Raw genomic sequence first — 16,633 nt, forward strand, 5'->3', positions numbered from 1 at the left:
TCGTTAGCATTGATAGATTGTTAGGGTTGCACTGTAACATTTCAGCACCTCTTTAGTATGCATGGCCCTTTGCTGCTCTACAGATGGAGGAAGCTCTTGTCTACTCTTATTTACTGGACCAACCAGGCTGGTTTTCTGGGCATTTATTGCCTTAGTAAGTTCAAGAGAAGTAAAGAAGTTATCAGTGGTGATATTTTTCCCCCCTTCAACACAGGTTACTTGTGTTTGTGAGTGTTTGTGAGCCATAAGCAAAACAAGTTGGAATCATAACAGTGGTGTCTCAAGCTGGCTGGCAGCAGTCACAGCATTATTGAATGTTCACAATAGTTAGTAATTTTCATTTTTAAGGTCTAATGATGACACCAATTTTATGGAGTATGATACATTTGGTGGGTTTTTTTCCACAGAGATACATTTGTTTTTATCTTACAGTTCGAGTTTGGATGTGTAATTGCACAGACGTAATGTTGTATCAATTAAATAAATAAAAAATTCAATCATCATAGTTTTCATTTACTGTCCTGATGTGTTTTTACCTATTCCACCAATTTATTCTTGGATATTTTATTGACAATCCAAATTATATACAAATAATGTCTGGGCAGTCAAAATGACTGCCTATGGTAGTTCTAGTAGTTACAGAATCCTGGTACACCGAGTGTTAATACTGAACCTCGTTGTCATCCTGGCAAATGATCCCTATATATCTGCTTCCAGCAGGTCCTGCAGACCTCACGTCTTACTTTTCACAGTTTGCCAGGTCAGCTACACGAATGCTGTGAGTGCTTGTGGCACCTCATAACTCAAGCGAAAGGGAGAGGAGGAGAGTTTGATGTATTTTCTGTAACAAACCCTTACACACAATATTTCAATTTCAAACATCTTCCTGTTGATTTGCAATGTATTTTTCATTTGTTTTCTTTACCTGCTTAATACTTTTTGTGATTGCAAGCTGGAACCAATACCATCATACCCTGGGCAGACGGCCTGAAGGCGCTGGATGAGTCACTTGACTTTGGTAATTCATAGTCGTTAACGGTCTTAAGTCTAATGGAGTACATGGAATGACATTACATAATTAGGATACAAAAAAGGTGACTGCAGAACTAGTTACAGAAACAAAAGTTATTACAGTTACATTTGTTTTGCTATTTGCTCGTCTACCATCTGTCCAATGTAATCAAGAGCCATACAAAAATCCGTCAGCAACAATTAATCAAGATTTTACTTTAATTGGATGCCCAAAGTAAGAGACACACACTTGTGGAAAACAGTATTTTGTAGTTTAAATTCTCCAAATTACTAAATCTAATTTTAATTACAACAAACTCTCCTCAGAGCTGAACAAATAACATTAATCATCTACAAAGTGTTAGTGTTATGCAGCACAGTCTCACCAAATACTTTCACAAATCAGTGCAGCAGTACTGTACTTGATATACTGTAGAAATATTTTAAGGTACATAAGCCTTTGTATTGTTTGGAAGAGTGTTTATATGTAAAAATATTCAATGTCTTCACTCTTACACAGTTTAACCGCTTTCATGTAGTCATACAGTCTCACCAGAATCATTTCACAAAGGACTGGTCCCTCATTAGTCGTACTACAGCAACTATGAAAAATAATAATAATGAATTAGATTTATATAGCACTTTTCTGGACACTCAAAGTCACTTTCACATTGGATGTGCTTTTGTACAATTTCATAGTATTTCTATCAGAAAAAATCCACTAGACTTTCACTCAGTGTCATGTTTACTTTAAGTCCATTATGATTTCATTTCATTTAACTTGTTCAGCAGGGCAACACGGTGATGCAGTGGGCAGCGCTGTCGCCATACAGCAAGGCAGTTCCGGGTTCCCGCTCTGTGCAGAGTTTGCATGTTCTCCCCTTGTCTGCGTGGGTTCTCCCCGGGTTCTCCAGCTTCCTCCCACCTCCAAACACATGCGCTTTAGGTTAATTGGCCCATCCGGAATTGCCCGTAAGAGTGAGTGTGTGTGATTGTCTGTGTCTCTGTGTGGCTCCGCGGTGCACTGGCATCGTGCCAGTTTCCTCCACCTTACGGCCTAAGCCAGCATGGGGTAGGCCCCAGTTCCCCGTGACCCACGACAGCGGATAAAGCGTTGAAAGAAAATGGATGGATGGATGGATGGATGGATGGATGGATGGATGGATGGATGGATGGATGGATGGATGGATGGAACTTCTTCAGCTCATCAACTAGCATAATAATTTCAAGTAGCCCCAAATTTTCAAAATTTCCATGTGACAAACCATCTCTGACTAACAGTTACCTATAACTACTACCATACTTCCCATAATCTGAAAGATGAAAGAAAGATTAAAAATGATACTAAATGTGTTAAGGTAATAATTGGTCACACACGAAAATAGTATCATATAAAAAGACTATTGCTGTTTGTATATGTTATTCATAAGTATGACTTCTGTGTACTTTTTGCAATACTGCTAACATGCCCCACTGACATGTTCTGGTTTGTACACTGAACACACAGACAAAACTGATATCAACCCTTCTTCAAACTGCTGTGATGACCCTGAACAAGCCAACCACAGAAATGTCAGTAACCAAGTGTTGCCAGGATTAGAATCCTAAATCACATTTATCAGAATTCCTGATTGTCATTCCTCCCCTTATACGTTACTGAAACAGTGATCTCATCACTATTCTACATTACTAAGTAGTTTAAGTCCAATGATGAGACGGACTCAAAGTAAAGTGGTATGTCAAGGAAAGATTTCTTTAATTGGTCAATAAACAGTGTGAAATTAGGGAATTTGGCTTCAACCTGAAAAAGAAAAAAAGATATACTGTGTATATATACTGCTCACATACACACATATAAATAAAATACTAAAATCTATGTACTGAAGATGAAATTTGGTAAATACTCGAGCTTTTTGCTACAAACACTTTTGGGGATTTTTGGTATCAGTTATGTGAGGACTGTTGACCACACAACGTGCCCTCATCGGCACACACACATTCAGCTGAGGAATGTGTCTCACAATCAACCTTATCAGGTGTTTTGTCTGAGGGGCATCCGAAGTGGGTTTGCATTACAACTGATAGGCTTTTCGTGATACACACCTCTCTCCTCTCCTCTTTCCTTTCACATCCTCAGCTCGACACAGCTCTATCTTCTCATTTGTTCTTTTTTTTTTAACTTAACCAGGCCTTCAAGCACGCCCTTTCTCATCTCCTAAGGTTAATTGATGAAGAAGTGCTTCAAGTACCTCTTCAAAAATTATATACAGCATCTGTCAAGATTTCAGGTTTAACATTTAGATATTTTTGATTAATCTCTGGTAGAAACAAGGGCTTTTTTTCTCACCAAAACACCTCGTAGTCAAGCCCTCCTCCAGGCCGGAAGAATGTTTTTACCTTGTTCCCCAGCCTACCTCCTGCAGCAGCAGTACCCCTGACCCGTAACATCCAATTGATTTATCCGTGATTGTTAGGAGGCCTCTGGACCTGGTCTCGATTGGCTCCATATGAGAACAGCGTAGAGAGGTCATCTATAACAATCATTTTCAGTGGCTCATTATTCCCCGGCCAAACAACCCAAAGACCCAATTTCCTACCGCACTGTTCATAAAAGTGACAGATGGCCAAAACCTGGAAAAGCTTTCCTATAATCGTTAGCCAAGTGAAGTGCCACATACAATGCTCTTTAGTATGGTGGAGGTTGGACTTTGCTCCATCTCTTTCTCATTCTCTCTCTCTCTCTCCTACTTCCACCTTCTCTATCCTGTTCATTTTTTCCAAGGTGAAGAATGTGAAGGAGGAGAGCGCAGTGTGTTTAATAGCTTTAGGCCATATTCCACCCAGTTCAACTTTCCTCCTCTGCGTATGGCCCACAATGTGGATTCAGCGCACAAATATTTGCTAGGTAGTCTCTCACTAAAGGCTCACTCTACCTTAACGTGGGACAGCACTTAAAGTCACATCCACAGACAGAGGCCAGGACAAGGTCTCCTTTCATCCCACAGACCTGCCACTCTGTGGTATTCAGGGTCATCTCGTCACTTGAGCAAATCTGCACCCCTCTCTGGCTGCCTGTGAGGGGCTTTTCTTGCTGGGGAAGTGCCTGTGTGATAAATGTGTGGTTTGGAGCAACAGCTGAGACTAAGACTTGGCTTAGCCTTCCCACTGCCTGTTTCAGACACAAGTGTGGTTCGCTCATATCTTGGCCCGTTTTCATGAATGACCTCTCTCGTTTTGTGTTTTTTTTTTCTACCACCAATAATAACCAAACTCCTCTACTCAGCATTTAGGGGAAAAAAAGTGCTTCCATTTTTCTTGGAGGACTTTTTTCATATTTGTTTCCACTCATGTCTTCTTGGCAGAGTAAAATGCTAGGTCATTGCAGTAACTGTATCCACTGCGGGGTGGCTTGCAGGATTGTGTGGGGTGGTGGGTGGGTAAATGGGTGGTTTCAAAGATGTTCAAAACATAGATCTTCTAGCCAGTGAGGTTTTTCATTCACCAAGAAACAATTTCTTACTCCTACTCTCTTTTTGGGATCGTGCATGTGGCTTTGTTTCCTCACATGCCTTTTTCTCCTGCATAGACTGCATGGCCACTGAGCAAAAACAACAAAAGAAACACAAAAAAAACAACAAAACTTCACAAAATCAGGATTTGGTAAATGCTACAAAGCTGTCACCTTCTGCATTATCTTAATCTGTCATGACTTGTAACATTTCTAAACCTTTAATGTAAAATCAATCATCTGCCCATGTCCAGTCTGGTCATTTGATCGCCTTACCTGCGGTCGGTTCAATTGTGATGGAGTTACTTCAGCAACCGATTCATCTTACAAAAATAGGGGGCCTAACCCCCATCTCCCTCGACCATCTTTCATCCTGGTTATGTGGCCCTCCCATATGTGCCTCTAATCTCTCCCTTGTGCCTCTGAAATGTCAGTGCAGAGGAGCAAGTATGTACTTGCTCACTATGGATTTCCCATGGAATGCGCCATTTTGGGTTCACCCTGTGTTCGTTGCCTGTTTTGATAGGCAGTGATTATGGAGTATTTATTTTCCTGCTGGGTGTGGGGACCCAACCTGTTGGTACACTACTATTGAAAGGCGGGTTGCATGTTTCTTTTGAAGTTGTGACTCATGTGTTGATGCACTCAAAACAGACTCATAGTCAATTAGACTAGTTAAGATCAGATTAGATCTGTATTTTACATCCGGCCCCTCACCAAAAACCACATCAAGATGTTTTGTTGACAATGAGAGCTATCACATCGGATTATTTTATTCAATTTCTCTTTTGCATGTCCATGTTTGATGGAGCGTGCACGTGTGAAGACGTGCATGCGTGTGCGTACATAAGGTAGTAATAGTGTGCATGCTTTTTCCTGTTTATTTGTGTTCGAGAGAAAAGAGCACTAGCAAGTCACAGGGGTTAAGCCCCAACTATCTGAGTCATTGGTGAATGGTGGAGGTCTGGGATCGGGGCTTGGTGGAGGAGGGGTCAAAATGAGGGAGAGAGAGAGTGAATGATGGAGGGAGGGAGGCCAATGCAAGACAATTCCCCTGACGTTGGGTCATTCACAGACACAGGAAATGCTTGACCTCACACCCTGAGAAATATCCACAGCGGCCCACTTGTGTTAAAGGTGTAATTGAGCATAATTAGGAGCTGGCAGGGAGAGAAAAAGAGACGGACTTGCATGCCCCACATGCCTTCTTTCCCCATGCCTGCCTCCGTCTGGCAGCCTGCGACACACCGGAGCCAAGCTTACTGCACAGATTTACAGCAAATACCATCTCTAAACAAGCAAGGGAAACTTCACAACAACAAGGATCCTTTCAGTCCAACTACCTATACTCAGGCTGTAGCAGGAAAGCTCCTACTCACACACATTTGACTGAAATCTTTGCTTTCTGTATCATGTAATCAGGAGGATCAGCTGTACACATCTTAATTCATTTGCTGTGCTCTAAACAAGAAATGAAATTGTGCATAACACGACTTTGACACAGACAAGTGAAACTGAAACAAAGAAGTCTAAAACTTGATCTCAGATATTAGTTCTGCAATGCTGTGTGTGTCTTTTTTTACATCTGTCTGCATCTGTATGAGACATAAAAAATAAACTTCTGTACCTGGATCAAACCATCCTCCAACCAACACAGTGCAAGAAATGCAAGCAGGGTGGTGGTTCAAAATACAGGAGCTTTACCCTGGAGATCAGTGTTTGCACCATGTGTGGATTCAAAGATGTCGGACATTTCCCTAAATGTAATTAAGAAGTCTTTCCGCCTAGACTATTCCAATCAGCCGATTCACCTTAAACACGTGTTGGGAGGCTGTTCTTTGCAGGAAGGCTCTCATGTTGCATGCAGACATGAACAGGAAGGCTTTGTCTATCGCATACAGATGCTATGGAAAGCTTGTGTGTCTGCATGAGACGCAGAAACACATGGCAAAGTGTTATCAGGATTTAATGACATGGGATGAGAAAATGTTTGAATTTCTTCACTAGATTTCTGTCTGGACATTGGGTGACATTTTTTGTTGTTGATGTTTTTCTTGCTCATGTTTTTCCTTACCTTTACTCCCAGTCACATGTTGATACCTCCTGTGCAGGACATGTATGTGAAATAAAGAAGTCTGATATGAACTCACCAAAGAGCCAGCTGCTTCCTCTAAGAAATGAGACAGGAATACACTTTCATTTTGGTCCTTCATTCATAACAAATAACTATCGACATGCATGCAGGGGCTTCAGAGAGAGTAGGAGCTGTCAGACATTAATGTGGTCGGGAAGCTGGTCGTCTGGTGGGTGTGATAAACTGGGGGAACTGGGCATAAAGCAGGGGGCTTGCTGCAAACCTGTTTGTAGAGGTTAAAGAGACAATTGAACATATCCTTGGCTTTTAGTGAATTATTCTCCAAGAGTAAAAATCCACTTTGTGTGATCAATGCAAAAATGACAGTGAAAGTGAGGAAGATGGCGAGGAGAGAATCAGACAACACCCTGGAAAAAAGATTTAGGATGGAGGACAACTGGTGATTTGAGTGTCACTGCAGGAGGGCGAGAGACAATCCAAGAGCAATCAAGTGAAGGAGGGGGAAGACCTGGAAATGTAAGGGGTAGGAGCAAAATGGATGGTGGGGTGGGAAGGCAGGGAGGGAGGGGGTTTGCAAAGAAGTCAGTGATCACTCAGGAGGTCTGGAACTCTGACCCCTGACCCCATAGCAGAGCGGATGCCACCATGGTGAAAATGTGAGAGGTGAGGTATGTGAGCCCCCCTCCCCTCCAAGCCCTGGTAGAAACCATTCCCCCCATGATGAATGGGATGTTAGCATTGACACAAATTGCCCCATAATAATGACACAAGGCCGCTAAGCACACAGGCGCGGAGTGTCGGAGTGAGAATTGTGGAGGGAAAGAGAAGGCAGACAGGAAAAGAGGGTAAAGAAGAAGAGAAAGATGGAGAAGAGATGAAAAAGTCTCAGAGGAAAAAATTACCTTACCCACTGGGGCAGACATACAGGGGGGAGAGGTAGATTTATGACTGAGGGTATCTTTGGGGTTTTCTCTTTACTCTCCTGAACGGTGGGATTGCAGAAAGAGTTCAGAGGGCCCCTGACACACACGAACACATGCAGGCCAAGAGGTCGATAGAGATGCACACTGTCAGTCTGTGGGATGGTAAGCTTTTTGTTCAAGATGCATACATCATCTGCTATGTTTTTGTTTCTCTTCCTATTTTTTCTTCTCTTTTCCTCTCCAATCTAAACCGATGTACTGACCTCATTTCCGTCCACGCTGTGCAGTGTATGCTTTGCTTAAAATAACTGCTGACTTGCTTAGATGAATGAGAAGAAGACTGTGACATCCCATTTTGTAGCTTCAGCATCTATTCCCAGCAAAATAAGACATCCCTCTGTCTTTTACAAAAGCATATGTATTAAATTAGCCATGTTGGGAGGCAAGGGTCACACTCCTGTCAGTAATTGAAACACGATTATGTATGAGCTAACATGATTACAGAGGCAGAAGGCTGGGGCGATGGAGGAGGGGGGTGATTGAAAGGTGAATACCAGCCTGTGATGTGGGCCTACTCCTTTATTCCACAGTCGACATTCCAGAGGTAATGGAACATAAGTGAGTCCAAAGCTTTCTTGTCAAAGGAGAGTGAACAAAAACATATAGTTTATGTTCTCACTGTTCCCAGGGTAGAAAGCTTTGTATCATTTAAATGCTGAAGAATCACAATATCCTGAAACATAAAAATAAAATCCTCACCAATCCAAGAAAAATAGACCCAACCAGACCAAGGACTCGACTTGCTAACTACAGTCTGTTGTCTTGGTTTGTTCTCCATTTACCTTTTCTTTGTTGCTGAACAAGTCCTGCAACTTCAATCTACTTGGTTGGTTTCTATCATTTCCAGGAAAGGAATGATCATCATATTGCTAACATACAGTATATGCCCTATTCAAACAGAATTGTCAAGGTGGACCGGCTGCTTCTTTTTTCCACACCAAGTCTTTGTGAATGCAGTGAAGGTAGTAGCACCCCAAAATCTTGTGTTGAACAGCACACTTCCTTTACTTGGGGAATGCCAGAGTGTGAACAATCAAAGCAGTTGTAGAGGAGGGACTTTGTTGCAGTGCTGTTGCACGATCTCTGTGTGAAAGAGGCTATTGAGAGACAAACATTCACACTGATTTTCACACCTGTGTCAATTTATAGCCCCCAACCCTTTAATGCACATTATTTAATCTGACCCCTTCTTAGCAGCGTGACATCATCCCAGTACCTTCAAATAATGTTACACATGATAGGTAAGTAAAATGTTCATTATATTTATGCACTACAGCTTAGATAAGATTCAGGAATCAAACAAACAGTAAATAGGAAATGAGAATTAAACAACAACCTCCCTTGTCATTGCTGGATGTTTGTTGACCCATTCAAACAACTTGACCTCCTTTTTATGTGGAGTTTATAGCACTGGCTGGTACAGGACTATGTAGAAAATGTTTAAAAAAAAGTTTGAGGCATGTTTTTTGCAATCATGTCTAATCTGCACTAATTACCACAACACCACTGTGCTGCTGGTGTAGTGGAATCATGCAAAATTCCCTTTCTCGTGACATGGGTTTGATTCCCAGGTGGTTCACCTTGTTTAAGCATATTTCCCCACTGTGGAGCTAATAAAGGACTATCTTATCAATGGATGGATGGATTGGTGGTTTGTGGTCTGGTTGTTGGGTGAAGGAGTGTCTACATGGGGCATCCTTCAGCATTCCTTCAGTCTTCATTGGTTGACATGAGAGGCATCACACTGAGTTCATCTGCTTAAAATGAAACAGGATGACAAGATTTAAAACTTCAATCAAACACTTTTATTGAGTGTAGATTGTTTTTATTTAGTCTATTGTATGGTCATATAAACACAAGGTAGGACTGATGAACAGTTATCACGCACTTCTCAACATTAGACTTGGATGAAACAAGAATGTTCAATGTTGTCTTTGTAAAATGTTCAGTTTTGTCATAGTAGAATGATCAGTGTCTTCATAGTAGAATGTGAAGCGTTCTCATAATAGTATGTTGAGTATTCTCATGTTAGAATAGTCAATGTTGTCATAGTAGATTGTTGAGTTTTCTCATAGTATGATATTCAGTTTTCTCATAGTGGATTATTCAGTGTGTTTACGCACCAATGTCCTGTATATGCTTCACTGTTACTTAGCTGTGGTTCTAGTTTCCCAGGTCTGCGCAACACGTTGTGCCACCTGTACCAGAATGGGGGCCTGTGCCGCAACATTTGGTTTTTGCTATCCATTGATGATACCAAGTCTCTGAAAACAAACAGCTCGTTTTCTGGTGATCTTATTTAATTTCACACAGTTTTGGCAACAAAAAGGAAAACACCTTGTACATCTATTCCGGTTTTTATCTTTCTAAAATTTAACGTGAAATAACCACCATTTGGCGACACGGTGGTGCAGTGGGTAGCGCTGTCACCGCAGAGCAAGGCGGTCCCGGGTTCACATACCGCTCTGTGCGAAGTTTGCATATTCTCCCTGTGTCTGCGTTTGTTCTCTTCGGGTTCTTCGGCTTCCTCCCACCTCCAAAAACATGCGCTTCAGGTTAATTGGCCAGCCCCAAATTGACCATAGGTGTGTGAGTGTGTGCATGCGTGGTTGTCTGTGTCTCTGCGTGTCTCTGCGTGGCTCTGTGTCACACCCAGAGTTTCCCCCACATCATGTCCTATCCCAGCTGTGATAGACTCCATAGCAGAGTGGATGCCACCATCCCATGACCCGCGACAGCGGACAAAGCGGTAACAGAAAGTGGATTAATGGATGGAAGTTTAATTACCAAATGAAGCACAGACCAGTGTGTCACTATGCTACTTGAGAAAAGAAATGAAGAATTAATTGAACGTAGACTTTACAGACTGTAGTGAATGGAGCATATGGATAAGAAAGGTTAATAAAATTGTGCTCGTGTATTTATTTAACCCGAATTGTTTCTAAGGAGCAGCAGGGGGCGACTCCACTGGTTGCAAAAAAATACCTGAATTTATGTAAGCTTATGAAAATACTTATCACTTGCTTAATTATCTCAGCAAACTGGTTTCTAATTTGTTTACAGTCACATCACTAGTAAAACATCTTTGATATAGCATTAAGTTGATTTCATAAATAGTGTTCCCGTTTGAAGTAAAATGACTACTCTGTCATTAGTAAGTGATGCTGGTCGTAAATACTTCAAATCAAAGTCTTAAATGTGTTGTCCTCAAATATTACACATCATTTCAAGGGAGGAGAACATGGTTTCGGAAATTCAGAGTTCATAGATCAGAGGACTTCATTTTTTGATGCAGATTGATCAAAGGCAGAACTGAGTATTGACGAAGGGCTTTATATGAACATATTAATGTAATAATCATGTCACTGATGAACCACATCATAAAGCATCATTGTGCAGTCTTTCAATGTTGTGTTATTAAAAAAATAGTCTTTTTTTGTATAATTTTTTGTTTTTGTGTCAGGCAATGCCTTCCATTTGTATTCAGATATTTTCTTTTCCATTTGCAGACTTTAAGAGATGCATGTGATTTATCTTTTACTTTAAACCCAGAACAATCCCTTGCTCCTTTCAGGTACTAACAGTCAGAACCTCCAGCAGGTTTTTACTAATTTGCAATAAACAGGTGTAACACATTCAAACCCCAAAGGAGCGTATCTGCAGAGGCACCGCGGATAAACTGATAAGAGTAAGCTCATTATAATTTGGCACACAGCTAACGGGTGGAACCAATGCACACAGGAACTTGTTTTTGAATTATGCTGAAATGGGGTCACCTCCCCCAGCTGTCATCTGTTATTTGGTTGTTAAATATGACAGTAATAAGTTATAATTACACTTAATTTATAATCAGAAACTAATCAGTGGAAAAAGACTTTCATAAATGTCTTAAATGTTTAAACATTCAAAACAGAATAATTAAATATATTTGATAACTATTAAAGTTAAACTGGTGTATGAATATAGACCGAAAGCCAAATATGCTTCAGTGCTGTTAGTCTTCGTCTCTTGATCTGAACTTCCCTAATTACAGTTCAATTCTCTGTTTTTTATTAACTCCAAAGTGATTGGAATTGGATTTTTTTTTTTTCTTATTAGCATAAAAAAAAATACTTGGTGGTTTATCTTTGCCAATAGAGATTACATCAATAAAATTAAGTCAAAATTGACTGTAATTTATGTAATCAAAAATTTCCTGTCATTACTTCCTGCACATCTAATTCTTAAACTGTATTGACCTCAGGCAATTACGGAGTCAAATTTCTGTATAAACTTGATTTTAGGTTTCTCAGTTATGAACAGAAATTAAAACTAGTAATTGTGTTAAGTGGAAAAATCGTTTATCTTAAACAAACAATATGATCTTTCACATTTGAAGAAAAAAAATAACATTTAAACATTTAATAAAAGAATAAAAAGAGATAAAAGTGACATGTCTCTAAATAGTTGGGAGTGGTGATGTTGGAGTGTATTTTTGTTTTTGTTTTTCTGTACAAGTTATCTTAAAATATTGTTATATCTCATAGAAGGGAAAAGCGTCAATAAACAACAATAACAATATTATCATTATTATTATTGTTATTATTATTGTTATTATTATTATTATTATTATTATTATTATTATTATTATTATAAAAATAAATATTTGTCACGGAAAAGTTCAATTGCTTTGAAAAAACTATTGCTATTTAAAGTGACATATTACGAAAAACAAAATTTGTTTCACTCAACCCATTGCTGACTGTCGACGGCAGAGATTACTGGATGTTGGCCTCCGTGCTCCAGTTTATCTTTCTTTCTTTCATTCAACCACCCCCTCCCTCCCTTTCTCTCTGTAATGTCTCAGCTGTTCCCTGCAGGCAGGGCTCTGACTGAGTGCCTGCTCTGTTATGGGTTCATTGGGCTGGTATGTGGCAGGAATCTTTGGATCAAGGTAATTTCACACTGTTCAACTTTTTCCCAGGCCGTTAAGCTTCCTTTTACCTTTGTGCCACTCGGAGAGTGAGATAGGGAGCGACACATGTAACCGTTAAACACACACAGTGGCTCAGGGGCTGACGCCACCAGCAGAGCCGAGGGAAAGACTTAAAAGATAGGGGCTATAAATTACAGTCCAACACCTCTGTTTCCCAAAAGGATCGGATTATTGTAGCATGATCCAGAGTGGTGGGAAGGATGGTGCACATTCATGTGTGGTGCTGTAATGAAGCTACATGTCTCCTACATGAGCCGATGTAGTGGCCCTCCCTCATTTGTCTCTACGCCTGATCAGTAAGAGGATCAAATCGTGGGTGGGTGGGCGGTTGTCTGGGTGGATGCGTTTTCTTCCCTTGTCTATTTTAATGTTCCTTTCTGTGTTCAGGTGTTTCTACTTCCTGCAGCTACACCTGCATCCCCGCTTCTGTCTGACAGGTGTGGCTTCTTTATTTTCAGCTCCTCGTCCCAAAGCAGAGCACTCGGTGTGTATTATTAGCCTCATCAGATAGGTGAGCACCTGATGCTGTTGCGACGGGAGGGCAACCCACTAAAATTGTTCTCATCTTCTCGGTGTGCTTCAACATCCTATGTACCATATGTTAACATCTGCAGGAGAGAGGGAAAAAGCAACAGTAACACCATTAGAGTGTGTGCGTGTGTGTGTGTGTGTGTGTGTGTGTGTGTGTGTGTGTGTGTGTGTGCATGCAGGAGCTGGTATATGCTCAGTAGTTCACATTTGGTTTATTTTTAAAGACTTGAGGAAACTGCATGATGAACTGTATGTGTGTTTGCAAACCTCTCTGCTTGTTTGACAGACGGGCAGCGTTTTTTTTTTTTTTTGTTATTAATATCAGGAGTGGTATGTGAATCATAGATTAAAAGCTTTGCATGAATGACTCAATACATTGGGTCATTCTGCAGCTCAGTCACTCTAGTTACATCTCTGCTTCTCGTATCATCCTGTATCGCTTTACACAACTGTATACCAGATTTTAATCAGTTGCGTGTTCAGAGAATAACTCGTTTTGTGATCTGTGCCGTTATTCAAATGCCAGTAAACGTTTCTACCAAAACCGTGAGAGCTCTCTGACCTCAAGTTCATTGTGTTTTAGTCTGAGCTTGTTGTGATTCCAGGTGGAAGTCCTCAGGATGTTGATCCTCCCAAAGCACCAAGAGACACAATTTTCAAACAATCTGGAGAGGTTTTTTTGGGTTTTTTTGCTTGCAGAAATGTAGTTATTGTCTTGACGTACACATCCTCACCCTGAAAGTCCTTGCGTTCTGCACCAAGGACTTGGCTGGATTAACAATGCCTTTGTTCTTGGTGTGCATAGTAAAAAAAAAAGGGGAGAGTAATAGGCTGGAGCTGTGGTGTGGTATCAGCAAGCAGCTGTTACATGAGTGACAAAGTCAAGGGCTAGTGATATGAACATGGGAAAATCCTGGAGGAGCTGGAGGGGAAGAGACAGCGGCAGCAGCTGAGCCACTTTGCATTACTCTTTGTGGAGGGAGGCAGCCTTCACTGTTTCTGTTATGTGGAGAAAAAAGTGTGAGAAACAGAAAAGAAAGCAGTTTATCCTCTGTTAAGGCAGGAAAATATTGACATTATTTAGTACCCGGTGCTCCAAATACACCTCTCTATCTGGCTCATTTGGCTCCAGATTTGATGGCCACATGAATGATTGTGGTTGAACTTCAAAAGGCTGGGTTAAGCATGAGAAAGAGGGGAGGGATGGAAGCAAGGAGGAAAAGCATGGATGAAGGAATGGGGTGGAGGGGTAGGGAAAAGGTAAATGAATACCAGACCGCTTCTTTCTTGTGTCAACCAAAGGTTTGGCCGCAGCTACTAGACCTTATTGTTCCAATGCCACACCTTCAACAACATGCAGTCTGTGGAGAGGCTCATTTGTCTCTCAACAAGCTGTCACTAACATCTGTGATGGATTGAGATGTAGCACAAGGCTGCCTTAAGTTATTAATAGCGCTTTCATTTTGCATTTGACCGACTGGATGATGGACACAAAAATTGGATGCCGTTTTTGACAAAGGCGGTGACGAAATATTTTGCTTAAATTTGATTGTTGGAACTTTTGTTGTGACTGCAAAAAAACAAAGTGTAACAAAATAATACAGGTGTGGTTTCCCACAGTCAGATCCACCTGCAGAATAGTGAAAACCCAACGGCGAGTGTAACAGCAGCGAGATCACATAGGCAATCCATGATTATTAGCTCAGCCAGATGTCAGGGCCTGGAGGAGGATTTTGCATTTGGAGGCATGTATCTTTTTATCTGTCATATACAACTCTATGATTTCATGCTCAAGAACCTCTCCTGGATGCAGCGATTCACAGTCTTAGATAAACTTATTTTATTGACCACTGACTGCTCCCTCCTCATAGCCAGCTGGCTGGAGAAGGAATCTTGTTGGTGTCCAGTGGCTTCTTCTGTTGGCATTTTTTAAAATTTGCTTTTCACAACAGTGGTGTTTTAGAACCTGCTTATCCTCTTCCACTCATTCCTCTGCTCTCTCTCTCTAACACACACACGTGCGCGCGCACGCACACACACACACACACACACACACACACACACACACACACACACACCACACCAGTTTCTTTATGTCACTGCTTAAAACAAGGATGTGTTGGTTGTGACCAGCAAACCCGCATGAAGAAGAGACTTTACCTGAACAATACGCTGAGCATGACAGTGCACTCTGTCACACCAAGAGAATATGGAGTGTGTGGATGATATTAAATTAAGACATGCATGATTATTATGAACTCCAAGTATTGTTTGAACTAATCTCATCCTTATTCTAGAGTCTACACTATACAGAATGATCAACAGGGGACAAATGCGTCTCCATATAAAAACACAGCTGATATGCTGTGCCAAACAAACCTCCTCCATTTAAATTGATCATACATAATCATACGGTGGGAACAGGAACAATCATGAGTAAAACAATGCAAGACATTCTGAAGGGCTTTCATTTAAATGTGAAATGAATGAACGAATTGATGAATTTCTCTTTATTTTTTTAAAGGATATCACAGAAAAATATCAAGTGTAATTTTTAACAAAGATTAAAGCTGCAATAGAACATAGAGCTGCTTTGTGTTTGCTATTGTTTCATGTTCTATACACAAAGATTGGATATTTCATGTAGCTTCATTAATGTCCAGTAGCATCTCATGAAGCTTTATAACACACACACGATGATAAATGATGCTGACTTAGCCAGCCGGTGCTCAAGAGCCACCATGATGGGGTCGGTACTTTCAGAATGTGCACTGTTCCCCACTCCTGAAGGCGAGTCAAGCTCGAATAAGACTCCCTGCTGCTAATCATCTATGAGTTTAAGGCTCTATAAGGAGGATCTGAGCGGTATCTATTTATGTTCGAAGTCTTCTTTTCAAACAGAGGAGGAATCCGAATCGCTCCTTTCATGATGTCCTGAACATCTTGTCGCAAAGATCCAATCAAACAATCAAGAATTTGTTCTTTCTGTTTTTACCTTCTTGTTTCTCCTCCTGTTAATGAGAACATCTCAAAGAATTTGGGAGGATGTGTTTGCATAAAGAATTTCTGAGGGAGTCTGAGGGTAGTCGGCAGAGCGAGCTCTCAATGCCAAAGCTGCCTTGTTGTTACATCAGTCATGGCGTGGATTCAGAGAAACCTCACAGGTGTTTGGTGGAGGTGTCAGGAATGAGTAATCCGTCACTGCTAAACACTCACATTACACAGAATCAAACAGGAGAGGATTCTCTCAACAGGGCAGGAGGTAAATAAGATTCCTTAAAGCTGATTTGGAGACAAAAAAATCAATTATATCAACTGTTTCATAAATTTGTCTCTAATTTCTAGAATGAGCTGGAAATTCTCTGCCTGCTTAAACTGGAGCTGGAAGGGTTGTTTGTTTTTTTTACAATTGTGTATCTGTAATATTGATTTTGGGAAAAATTTATTTGTTTCCCTTCTGGATCTCATGTCAAAATATACTTGATAACTGATCTGTTTGGTGTTTTAACAGTGTAAAAATAGAATTTGGT

Source organism: Antennarius striatus, chromosome 4 (assembly GCF_040054535.1).
Source record: "Antennarius striatus isolate MH-2024 chromosome 4, ASM4005453v1, whole genome shotgun sequence".
Lineage (NCBI taxonomy): Eukaryota > Metazoa > Chordata > Actinopteri > Lophiiformes > Antennariidae > Antennarius > Antennarius striatus.